We start from the raw sequence: 7,192 nt of genomic DNA, 5'->3' as shown, positions 1-7,192 counted from the left end.
CCTATGAAAATAAGAAAAACAGGTAAGTCAAAAATTTAAGTTCCTTTCCATTAATAATCCCATTCTTATCCCATCCCAACCCCCTCAAAAACCCCCAAATATATATATGTATATGTATATATATCCTATTCATTAGAACCCTTTATAGCCCATATAATAGTGATTTCTAACACAAATAACACAATTACCTCTTCAGCAGTGCTTGCAACTGTATCAAAGCCAATGTAGGAAAAGAATACTGTAGCAGACCCAGCAAGCATTCCATCAACCCCAAGGGGAAAATACCTATAGAAAAGGAAGAGAATTTTTTTAAAACATTATTATTCATATATATTATATACAAAGAAATAGAAATAAATTACCAAAATCAATAGTATCGTATAAAAGTAAATAGAAAGGTAATTAAAAGGGTTGTCCAAGTACCCAGTAGGAAGCTCATATCTAACCCATCCAGACTTGAAACCCAAATAAGTACCCGCTATTATGACAAATAGCAGTACGCAAACATTTGCTGTTGTCACTATAGCTTGTGCTAGAGTACTCTGCAATATTTAAGTGATATAAGATGAGCCTAACAAAAATCAAATGTTGGTCTCATATTAAAATACAAGAACACAAACATACAACTTACCTCCTTAATTCCCACAGACAGGAGCCCAGTGACAATAAAAACTAGAACTGTTGCAAAGGGGTCAACTGTAATGTCAAGCCCAGGGATATATTGAAGGCCAAGAAAAGCTGGCAGGTTGTTCTCTCCTCCAAAAAGAAATCCCTATGAAAGAAAGAAAGAAAGGAAAAAGAAACCAGTTAAAACTAGTGAAATTATTGCTGAAAAACAGTAACTTTCATAACCCAAAGACAAATTCAACTTTCATACTGTCTTGGGAACCTTGTACAAAATGTAAGAAACCAATTACTTACATTATAAATTTCAGATTGAACAAAAATGACAAAACAAAATTTATAGCAGTAATAATAATAAACCTTATTTGACTTGAGTAATAATTTATAGCATTGCCACCAACTACTGTGTGTGGTCGAGATGAGAGTCGTCCCGCGCCGGAGAGAGAGACGGTGCTTGGTCACTTCGATCTGATCGGGTGAGAGCTTCAGTATTTTCACAATATGTGGTCGGTCACTTTATTTATTATTATATTTAAAAAAAAAATTAAGTTGCAGATGAATCGGTCTTGAGGAAGAACTGGAAGAGGCGATTGTTGTTGAAGATCAAAACATCAGGGACTCCAACGGAACGGCTGTGAGAACGGAACGGAACGGAACGACAGTGATGGAACAGTGCTGTGAGAGAACAGGGAATGGAAACAGGAAGGGTGCGTGAAAGGGTTATAAAATATAATATATAACATATAATATATTTGTTAATTTGATACAAAAAAAAATAGGCGCAGACACATATTACAACAAATTTAACATATTACAACAAATTTAACATATCATCAATATTATAACACATCAGCTTACACATAAGCATTTATAAAAATATAAAATAAAAAGGAAGCAAAAATGGGAGGAAAAATTGAGCGGGAATTGTAAAATTTTTCCCTAAAAAATAAATGTAGGAAAAGTCTCCATATTAGTAGGTAATATTGGTAGGAAATAATATTTATGAATTAATATACTAATGACAAATAATTACTTACCAATATTCGCTACCAATAAATATTAGTGGGCAAAAGATATTTTTACCTACCAATATATATATGTAGGTAAGAAATTGGTAGGTAAATATCAGCTTATTTACTCCACATAAGCTTCCAAATAAACATTTATAATAATAAAATAATATAATGAAAATAAAAAATGGGGGGAAAATTGAGCGGGAATGGTTAAAAAATTTCCCTCCATAATATAAGTAGGTAAAGATCATTAATTACTGATATTATTGGTAGGTAAAGCTCTGTTCAGAAATATAATATAATGGACTAGCATTTACCTACTAATATTATCTACCAATAAATATTGGTAGGCAAAACATTACTTTCCCTACCAATATATATTGGTAGGTAAAGATCAGATTTCTTGTAGTGACTGCATCTCTTCTTCAGGAACACACCTTCTGATAATCTAATCAACACAATGCCTATAGAGAATAGGCTCCTCCCAATAGTAATGTTTCACCTTAGAAAAGAATTTCTTTTATTGCTGCTTCGACATTTCAGGAGGCACAATCTTGGCAACCAAGAAGTTCACTATGTCAGCAAACCAAGGGACAGCTAAATTCTCACTTACCCCAAACAACTGCTCATCAGGAAAGTGATCATTGATTTGCACTGTTTTCTTATTTTCAGTCTCCTCCACCTCAAGTCTAGAAAGGTGATCAGCCACCACATTCTCGCTGCCCTTCGTGTCACGAATTTCCATGTCAAATTCTTGAAGCAAAAGAATCCATATAATCAGGCGGGGCTTGGCATCTTTCTTTGACATGAAGTATTTAATGGCAGAGTGATCAGTGTAGACAATCACTTTGTTACCAATCAGATACTGTCTAAATTCTGTAGTAGCATAATTCAACTGAGCATCATTTAGAGTTCGACTAGCATAATAAATAGACCTGAATACCTTGTCAATTCGCTGTCCCAAAACTGCCCCCACTGCATAGTCACTGGCATCACACATCAACTCAAAAGGAAATTCCCAATTCGGAGCTATCACAATTGGAGCAGAAATAAGCTTTTCTTTCAAGAAATTGAACGCCTTCAAACATTCATCATTAAAATCAAAGACAACTCCATTCATAAGTAGATTCGAGAGGGGCTTGGACACTTTAGAGAAATATCTTATGAATCTTCGATAGAACCCAGCATGACCAAGAAAACTTCTTACACCTTTGACTGAAATTGGTGGAGGCAGCTTTTCAATGGTAGAAATTTTTGCTCTATCTACCTCAATTCCCTCACTTGAAATTTTATGGCCAAGAACAATCCTCTCTTTCACCATAAAATGGCATTTCTCCCAATTCAACACCAGATTTGCCTTCTCACAACGGTTCAACACATTCTCCAAGTTACCCAAAGAGAGGTCAAATGTTGAGCCAAAAACAGAGAAATCATCCATGAATATATCAATACACCGTTCTACCATGTCTGAAAATATGGCCATCATATACCGTTGAAATGTTGCAGGGGCATTACATAGTCCAAATGGCATTCTCCTGAAAGCAAATGTGCCATAAGGACATGTAAAAGTTGTTTTCTCTTGATCCTCTGGTGCAATAACAATCTGGTGATACCCTGAATACCCATCCAAGAAACAGTAGTAGCTATGTCTTGCCAATCTGTCAAGCATCTGATCAAGGAAAGGCAAAGGAAAATGATCCTCCCTTGTTGCCTTGTTGAGCTTGCGGTAATCTATGCAAATCCGCCACCCCATGACAGTTCTTGTTGGAATGAGTTCATTGTTCTCATTTTTCACCACTATCATACCACCCTTTTTAGGTACCATTACACAGGGCTCACCCATGCGCTATCAAAAATTAGGTAGATCACTCCAACATCCAACCATTTAAGAATTTCCTCCAGTAATACTTCCTTCACGGCTGGATTGAGTCTTCTCTGGGCCTCTATGGATGGCCTGCTATTCTCCTCGAATAATATTTTATGCATAACAGTCGATGGGCTTATTCCTCTAATATCCGCCAAGGTCCACCCAATGGCCAATTTATGCTCTCTTAAAACCCTCAATAGTTTCTCCAATTCTATCTTTGACAGGTCAGCTAACACAATGACAGGTAAAGTTTCATTCTCTCCCAAATAAGCATATCGCAAGTGATCTGGGAGGACCTTCAATTCCAGCTGTGGTGGCTGCTGAATGGATGTTAGCGGTTTATCAGGCACATCTGCTAATTCTTGAAACTTCTTCCAGTATGGCAGGAAGGAATTGATCCAATTTACACAATCTCTTATCTCAGCATCATCATCATCATGACCTCATCACCCAATAATACTTCCTCTAAGGCATCACTATTCATCCTTCTCTTCAAGACTGCCTTCTCTATCACACCTACACTATAGTAACTGTCACTAGCCACCGGATACTTCATGGCCTTGAAGACATTAAAGACCACCTCATCTCCTTGAACTCTAAGCTTAAGCTCTCCTGTGTGAACATCAATAAGAGCTTGGCCTGTGGCTAGAAATGGCCTACCAAGAATAATTGGTACATCTGTATCCTCCTCCATGTCCAAAACGATAAAGTCAGCTGGAAATATGAACTTATCCACCTTCACAAGAACATCTTCAATAATACCCAGTGGATGTGTCAACAATCGGTCTGCGAGCTGTAAAGTGACAGTTGTTGGTTTTGCCTCCCCCAAACCAAGTCTTCTAAACACAGATAAGGGCATCAGAGTAATACTCGCCCGCAGATCACATAAAGCATGTTTGCATTCAAAATTTCCAATGGTGCAAGGTATGGTGAAGCTCCCCGGATCTCTCAGCTTTTGGGGTAGCTTTCTCTGTAATATCGTGCTGCACTCTTCAGTGAGTGCTACAGTCTCATAGTCCTCCATCCTCCTTTTCTTTGACAGAATCTCCTTCATGAATTTCACATAGTTGGGCATCTGCTCCAAAGCCTCAGCGAAAGGAATGTTTATGTGCAGCTTTTTAAACACCTCTAAAAACTTAGAAAACTGTTTATCTAGTGTAGTCTTTCTAAGCCTCTGAGGGTATGGAACTCGAACTGGCTGCTCAATAACAACTGGCGGACTCTTTTCTGGAAGCTGGTGGTCTTCAGTAACCCTTTCTGAATCAGACTGTTCACCCATCTCTCCATTCTGAACCACTTCCTGTGGAGATCTAGACTCCTCAATTTGCTTCCCACTCCTCAGAGTAATTACCTGAACTTGCTCCTTAGGGATGACTTCAGTATTACTGGGAAAATTTCCCTGCGGTCTGTTATTGAGCATATTGGCCAACTGCCCAACTTGTGTTTCCAGGTTTCTGATAGAAGATCTAGTCTCTGTCATAAACTGAGTTTGAGTATTGGTGAGGGTCAATAATGCAGCTTGCAGTTCATTAGGCCTTTCAGGTGGAGCTTGATTCATTGATTGTTGAGGCCTAGGCTGTTGTGATGAAGAGGCTTGATGCATTGGTTGCTGATGCATATTATTCTGAAATTGACCCTAAAACTGAGGTTGCTGGCCCTGATTATTCCTCCAAGAAAAATTAGGATGATTTCGCCACCCAGAATTGTAAGAATTGGCAAATGGATTATTTACTGGCCTCTGAAAGTTTCCCACTGCTTGAACCTGAGCTTGATCCATCGGAGTGTTACTATTAATACTGGTAGGACAATGATCAAAAGAATGAGGACAACCACAGATTTCACACCTAGCTGCCATTTGAACCGCATTAGCAGATACAGTGCTCTGTTTTAGCTATTTTGTCAAGGAGGCTACTTGTGCTGTTAGAGCAGTGATTGCATCCAGCTCATGCACCCCAGCTACCTTTCTGACTCTTGATGATCTTTCTTCTAAGCACTGATGATTGTTTGTGGCCATGTCCTCTAGTAGCTCATAAGCACCAGTTGCACTCTTGCTCATAAAAGTACCACCCGCTGCTGCATCAATAATGGTTATGGTGGTAGGACATAAACCATTGCAAAAATTCTGTACTAGCTTCCACTGTTCAATGCCATGACGAGGACATCTTCTCAAGAGTTCCTTAAACCATTCCCAAGCTTCATACAATGACTCTCCATCATTCTGGCAAAAATTATTGATCTCTCCCCTCAATTTAGCAGCTTTGGACGGAGGGAAGAATTTTGACAAAAACTTCTGAGCTAGATCTTGCCAGGTGACAATAGAGTTCGGTTGCAACGAGTTCAGCCAACTTTTTGTTGGGGTTTTATGCCCTAATTAAAACCCCAATTCTTTGTAATCTCATTTTATTATCAATAAAGGAATAGAAATCATTTTTTGACTTGGTCAATCACTTTGCTCACATGGTTTATTTTCATGATTATTTGTTTAATATAAACTTCTATTAAATCCCGAGCATATAGCTAATCTTATTTATAGTGACGTAATCACAGTGGAATATAAATATAATTATATGTTCAAAATAAGTTAGTCCTAAGATTAGTTAGTGCACCGGATTTACACTGACTTGCCAATCTACGATATGATCTACTTACACATTCCAGTGTTATGTTCTTTCCAAAACATTAGCAAAGTAGATAAGATCAGATGTATTTGTTACATCGGACAGGACCGATATTGACAGTTGATAAGATAAGTAAACATACCATTATTATCTATTCTAGTCATATCATATAGTTGACTATAGGTCAATTCAATCTCAATTCTGAGTGGTTAGTATTCTAACTTATTGTATTATTTGAGTTCTTTGACTTGTTTGTTACCAGCTTACCCTACGGACTAGCCCATACTTACATCTTGGGAACTCGGTAGTATAATTGAGTGGGAGTGTTAATCATAGATATGAACATCTACAGCTTCTGATGAAGAAGTAAAATGATGGTTTCCTTTTAGTTCGGTTCAAGGTGTTAAATGATAGAGATCTCAGTTCAGTAATTAAATTAGTTTACTGAAATATCATTTATAAGGAACTAAGTTTTTTAAGGATAAAATACAGTGAGGGGTAAAATGCTATTTTAGTCCTATCTCATTGTAGACCGTCTATAGAGGATTGAGTGACAATTATGGTTGTAACAATGGATAATTAATAGCGTATCTATATTTGTTATAGAGCGTTCTATGAATTCAAGAGTGCAATTCCAAGTCTATAGTGGAGTCAAGAGGAATTAATAAGTTAGTAAATTTATTTGTTAAATTTATGATAACTTATTGGAGCTTGATTTCATAGGCCCATGGTCCCCATTGTACCTTGGATAAAATCATCTAGATAGTCTCAATAAATTGATTTAATCATCAATTAGAATTATCAAAGTTGACCAAGTCAATTTTGGATAGTTTCACAGAGTTGTGTAATTTTGAGAAGAAAAGAGAAATTATGGCAGATTTATTAATTAAGATAAATTGGTATAAATAAATTTAAATCAAGGTTCAAATTATAAATAATTAATTTGATAAAGGATTTAAATAATTATTTAATTAATTAAATCAATAGAAAATAATACAGGACTTGATTTTAAGTCCAATGGGCTTATAATCAAATGGGAAATTTCACGAGCCTATAGCCCATGATAATTT

At 36.7% G+C, this 7,192-nt stretch overlaps 1 non-coding gene across 1 annotated transcript; it reads left to right on the top strand.

Moving 5' to 3' along the window:
• Positions 1-5,648: 5,648 nt before the first annotated feature.
• On the top strand, positions 5,649-5,755 carry LOC133827860 (small nucleolar RNA R71). The gene has a single exon (XR_009890510.1). It is a non-coding gene; the product is annotated as a small nucleolar RNA R71 (small nucleolar RNA).
• Positions 5,756-7,192: the final 1,437 nt, after the last annotated feature.

The sequence above is a fragment of the Humulus lupulus genome, chromosome 3 (assembly GCF_963169125.1).
Source record: "Humulus lupulus chromosome 3, drHumLupu1.1, whole genome shotgun sequence".
Classification (NCBI taxonomy): domain Eukaryota; kingdom Viridiplantae; phylum Streptophyta; class Magnoliopsida; order Rosales; family Cannabaceae; genus Humulus; species Humulus lupulus.
Note: the sequence above shows the minus strand (reverse complement) of the source record. Positions and strands in the feature narration are given on the sequence as shown.